The following is a 6024-nucleotide window of genomic DNA, read 5'->3' as shown; positions in this document are numbered from 1 at the left end:
GCATTTTCCAGCACGATAGAGCACCGTGCCATAAGCCAAAAGTGATAACTAAGTGGCTCGGGGACCAGAATGTTGAAATTCTGGGTCCATGGCCTGGAAACTCCCCAGATCTTTATCCCATTGAGAACTTGTGGTCAATTCTCAAGAAGCGGGTGGACAAACAAAAACCCACTAATTCTGACAAACTCCAAGAAGTGATTATGAAAGAACGGGTTGCTATCAGTTAGGATTTGTCCCAGAAGTTGATTGAGAGCATGCCCAGTCGAATTGCAGAGGTCCTGAAAAAGAAGGGCCAACACTGCAAATACGGACTCTTTGCATAAATGTCATGTAATTGTCGATAAAAGCCTTTGAAACGTATGAAGTGCTTGTAATTATATTTCAGTACATCACAGAAACAACTGAAACAAAGATCTAAAAGTGGTTTAGCAGCAAACTTTTTGAAAACTAATATTTATGTAATTCTCAAAACTTTTGGCCACGACTGTATATACACATATACACATATACACACATATATATACACATATATACATATATATATAGATATACATATATACACATATATACATATATACAGTCGTGGCCAAAAGTATTATGGTATATACTGGTATTTCTTTACCTGGTTTGTGGAGCACCGTGAAGTCATATTTCTGCAGCTGCAGACACATGCGCTGTAGGCGTGGAGGGGCGGCAGAAAGCGGTTTCTTTAATATGGACTCTAATGGTTTGTGGTCCGATTCCACAATGAATGCCCTCCCATATACATACTGGTGAAATCGCTTGCACCCAAACAGAATGGCATACAGTTCTTTTTCGATTTGCAGATAATTCTGTTCCGTCTCTGTGAGCGATTTTGAGGCGTATGCGATTGGTCTTTCCTGTTGGAGAAGTACCGCGCCCAAACCATTTTTAGAAAGTGTCGACCTGCACCCGCAGTTCTTCGTTTGTGTTGTAGTATGCTAATACAGGTCCCGGCTCCCTTGTGATCAAGTCTTTGATTTTTTGGAAAGCAACGTTATGCATCTCGTCCCATGTGAATTCGTTGCCTTGCTTTAGCATCTGTCGCAGCGGTGCGTTTAACTCTGCTAATCTCGGGGCGAATCTGGACAAATAATTTATCATACCCAGTATGGTTTCCAGTTCGGATTTGTTTTTTGGCGGTTCGATTTCCTTTATGGCTTTAATTTTCTCCCGGTCTGGTTTGATGCCGTCATGTGTGAGTCGGTGTCCAAAGTAAGAGACCTCCGGCACGCAAATCGTGCTTTTTTCTGGATTCAAATGGACACCTTTTGCCCTCGTTCTTTCCAACATCGCACGCAGGTTTTTTATCGTGTTCGTCTTTTGTGCGACCATACACTAGGATATCGTCTACAATCGCCGCTACTCCAGGCAGTCCTTCGTACGTCTCATCAATTTTCCTTTGGAACTCATCCTGTACAGAGATTATCCCGAAGGGAAGACAGAGGAAACGGTACCGTCCGACCACCATGTTAAATGTGGTGAGCTTCGATGATTCTTCTGTCAGTTTAATGGCCCAGTATCCTGATCTGGCGTCCAGTACACTAAAGTCTCTTGCACCTGAGAGTCTGGAGATCACGTCATCCAGGGTTGGCAATGGATAATGCGGCCTTTTGATCGCTTTGTTTAGGTCGCGCGGGTCGAGGCATATGTGAAGCGCCCCGGTGCAGGGTTTTTCCACTACTACTAAAGCGTTGACCCAATCAGTTGGTTCGGTTACCTTTGCGATGATTCCCTGGCGTTCCATTTTATATAATTCCTCCTTTAGACGACTTCGTAGAGTGAATGGAATTTTTCGTGGGGGATATACGACCTGCATTTGGGTCTATGTGTATTTAACACTCGCCTGGGAATTCTTCGATCCCTTCAAAAACGTCAGCAAACTCATTTAGCAGATCGTCACTTTGCCTGGTATCAGTTTGTTCATAGAGGACCAGTTTTATTAAATCCATTTCCAGACATGCTCTGAATCCTAGGATAGGCGGCGCTTGAGTGTCAACGACATAAAACTCTTGCATGGCTTTGGTCCCTTTGTGCTTGCATTGCAGTCTGGTCGTTCCTCTCACGGAAAAGGGTTCTCCGCCATATCCTGACAATCTACGTGTTGCTGGGTTTAGTTGATTGGCACCAATAACATCTCTTATTTTATTTTCTGGTATTATATTTACTTGTGCCCCAGTATCCAATTTAAATTTCATCTTCTGTAGCTCTGAACCTACTTCAATTTCGGCAAAAGCCTGTTCGTTTATCACGTTACTTTGCTCTTTTGTAATTGTGTCGATGAAGAATTCCCGAGGTGATTCGTAAGCTTGTTCGGTGTCGTTATTTACGGCATGCACATTTTTCTGTTTCCATGTTTGTTGCGATTTGCAAGCCTTTGCGAAATGGTTTGGTTTCCCGCACTTCTTGCACTGTCTACCCAAGGCTGGGCATTTTTCCTTTTCTCTATGCACCTGCGTGCATCGTCCGCATGTTGTAGACCTAATGCGGTCTCGTTCTGCTCTGATGGTAGTTTTTACATGTTTCTGTTTATAGAGCATCACAGTCCCGCCCACAGCCCGAGAGAGCTTTGGTGCCGGAAGTAAATTTCCCATTCATTTCTCCCTTGACTTTCGGAAAAATCTGTATCTAAAGAGTTTTAGAGCATGTGTGAGGATAACCAGCTACGGCTGAACTCATAAGCATATAACATATCATTTCGAGTGAAAAAATTAAGAGAAAATCCAAAAAAGTCAAAGGTACAAGACTGTGTACATATTTTCATTTCGAGCGAAGGAACTACTCATCCCATAAACCACCGCGCCTCACTGAATTCGACTGAAGCCACAACCGCGAACGAGCCTTTTGAGCGATTTCCAAATCTGTTGACAGCCGCGCAAACTATTTCTTCAAGTGAATTTTATTTTATATAGTGAATGTGCAGTAATAGCAGTTCTTTCAGTATTAATCGTGTAAATAAATAGTGTTTTATATAGGTATTGTGTATTGATTTTTATATTTATCATCGTGTATTTTATATATTGTGTGCATGTGTGAAAGCGGTCAACGATAACGTCAGCAATGGTGCTGTGCTTTGTACCTGACTGCAATCACCGCTCAGTCGTCAACACATGTCGTTGCCATTACACAAATGTACAGTAAATGCACAAAAAGGTATGCTTAGGCTAAAAAAATTTTTTGACAGTGGCATTATAAAATGCTTCATATGACTCATACCATATAAAGGCTACAGTAGCCTAGCTAAAGTGGACGATAATGCTAACTAACGTTACCAACCTCCCTGCAAAACTCACCAAAACTTTGTAGGTCTTGTCCCTCATGCTGGCCCTTACAAAACCCACAAGCTGACCCTCGGACACGCTACACTCAACTACATGACCCGATCTGAAGTGCTTTTCACTCCTTTGAACACTTTTGTTTTCCTCCTTGAAAAAAGCCATCATGGCAGCCAAGGAGATCATGATTGCACTGATAAGTCTACCATGCAAAAACGCAACACAGGTTTTCATTTTATTTTATTTTTTTATTAATGATCTTCAGTCTTCACGGACCTTCGCGGGGTTTAACCAGATGAGTTCCACCAATTAGATGCATCACTGTGATTGTTCAGGATTGTGGGTAATGTAGTACTTATCCAAGACATCGCGAATAAAAGGCATTTATCTCAAAACAAGGTTAGTGCCCCATGAACCTTTGGCGTTTATATGAGTGTATACAATTTCGCTTAGTACAGCCGTAGCTGGTTTTAAGTCTACCATGTATGGTTACGTTTTTATGGCTTATACCCCAAATGTCAATGCAGAAATTGAATTAAATTTTTACTTCCGGCACCGGCTGTGGGCGGGACTGTGATGCTATTGCCTCGTTTGAACACGGCATGTGCAACCTGTTGCGTGTGAGTTGTGCTGTGCTGCCCGGCTATAGATTTCAGCTGTCCCTGTGCTATTTCGTGAGATCGTGCAATATCTATGGCTCTCTCAAGGGTTAAATCTCGTCCGTAGTTTAACAACTTCTCCTTCATTTTTGCGGAGTTAATGGCAAAGACTATCCTGTCTCTTACCATCTTGTCTGTATTAGCATATCCGCAGTCTTTAACTAATAATTTTAGTTCTGTGACGAAATTGTCAAAGCTCTTACCTTCTGCTTGTACTTTCTCGTGGAATTTGTACCGTGCGAAGATGTGGTTCTTTTTCGGCATCACATATGCTTCAAATCCTTCGTAGTACGTGCCTAAAACTTTTGCACTCTCGTCAGTCAGGGTCCAGGTGTTATAAATGTCTTTACCTTTTTCTCCTACCCATAACAGGAGATAGCTACAATGATCCTCCTCCGATTTTTCGTGGAGTGGGCCTTTGAATCAGCTCTGCGTGTTGTCTGAATCTCCTCCATGAGTCAGGCAAATCGAGGGAATCCCAGTCCATCCTGGGCATCGGTACACCGGCGGAGTCCATCTTTTCGTCTGTGTGGGTTCGTTATTTCTCTGACACCATGTAACGTTACTATTTGTATTTCACTATTTCGTGATTAATGTGTTTGAATAAACACAACTCAGGCATAACGTGCAGTGCGTGTCGACCATCAGCTCGACATCCGTATTTTTATTAACCACTTCCGGTTCCCCTAACACTCTTGGGTAATGCAGTTCAATATGCAACAGTAGTGACAAAAATTACAGTTGTTTACTTAGAAAATATATATTTTTTAAATCAACCCTTTCACGCGTAAGTTACAAATATTTTAACTGACCCTTTGTTTCCATGGCGACGCGTCATGATTGTCACGTGACACACCGCAGCCACAATAACTAACAGATGTATCGCTATTCGTTTTATTTCGTTTTTCATTTCTTATTAAAATATATTCACAAATTTGCTTACCATGTCAACTATCTGATATTCCGATTCTTCGTTTAAAAACCTTTATAAATTATCTTGATCTATAACGAGATGAGCGCTGCAGTTCAGAGTCCTGTCAGCCGGATTTAACGTACAGCACTTGAATTCCCCAGTTTCTCCCGAAATACATTAAAGTAAGTGGCTGTTGAACTGGGAGAAGAATACAGTAAACTTTATTGTTCTGCTATATGTGTCTGATATATGAATAAAACACGTCGGCAAATTACATTTGAATAGATAGTTTATGCTGCTTCCATAGACATCAGTGTGTATTTTACAAACTACCAATTGTATTACTAGTGATTATGTATATTTAAATGTATGAAACCTAAAATAAACATTAGGTGGTTGAAAACACTGCATATTAGTTGTGATATATGACAAGCACTGAGCGCGTCCATCTCTCAGTGCCAGCCAACGCGCGACGCCACTGAACATTCTAAATCATACTCCCAGGGGCACAGAAATAAGAATCCAATATATGGTGCCATAATGCTCCAAATGTTAAAATGTAATTTACATTTTAAATTATTTTCATTAAAAAATCTGCCTACATTCGGACTGCCAACCAATCAGCAAACAGCAGCTGACTGTGACCCCAGCAGCTCCCCAGAGATCTTTGCCGCATATAAACCTTACTGTCTATGATATAAACAGAGAATTTTTGATTGCACATTGCTAGCTAGCAATATGTCGCAGAGCTCCCTTCTTAATTTTTTTAGCAAAAAACCTCGGCTTGATGGACAGCTGGACACAAGGCCTAACGTTACATCTGATGAGGATGTTTCTCCCATCCCGGGCCCAACATCAACAGATGTGACTCCTCCTGCACTCCTGGCTACGGAAAAAAAAAACTCCTTCAAAATTGGTCCAAAATTGTCCAACATTTGCTCAAATGATCTTCAGGCCGAGCCGCATAAAAGTACTGTCCCCGATTTCTGATGTTTTGTTCTTCAGGCTCTGCACTGCTCTTTGTGCTTAAACGCTTGCTGTGCTGCTGTGCTGCTGTACTGGATGTGCTGGCTGTTCTTGCTGTGCGTCATACTTGGTCTGCTAGCTGTGCCTCGCAGGGCTTGGCCTTGTATTGCTGCTTGCAGATATATTAATT

General features: G+C 41.7%; 1 protein-coding gene across 1 annotated transcript in view; it reads right to left on the bottom strand.

The window, feature by feature from the left end:
• Positions 1-6024, bottom strand: part of LOC132142697 (interleukin-2 receptor subunit beta-like) — a 62275-nt gene that overhangs the window by 55814 nt on the left and 437 nt on the right. The gene's annotated exons all lie outside the window — the stretch shown is intronic.

Source organism: Carassius carassius, chromosome 1 (genome assembly GCF_963082965.1).
Source record: "Carassius carassius chromosome 1, fCarCar2.1, whole genome shotgun sequence".
Lineage (NCBI taxonomy): Eukaryota > Metazoa > Chordata > Actinopteri > Cypriniformes > Cyprinidae > Carassius > Carassius carassius.
This window is presented reverse-complemented; position numbering and strand designations above follow the sequence as displayed.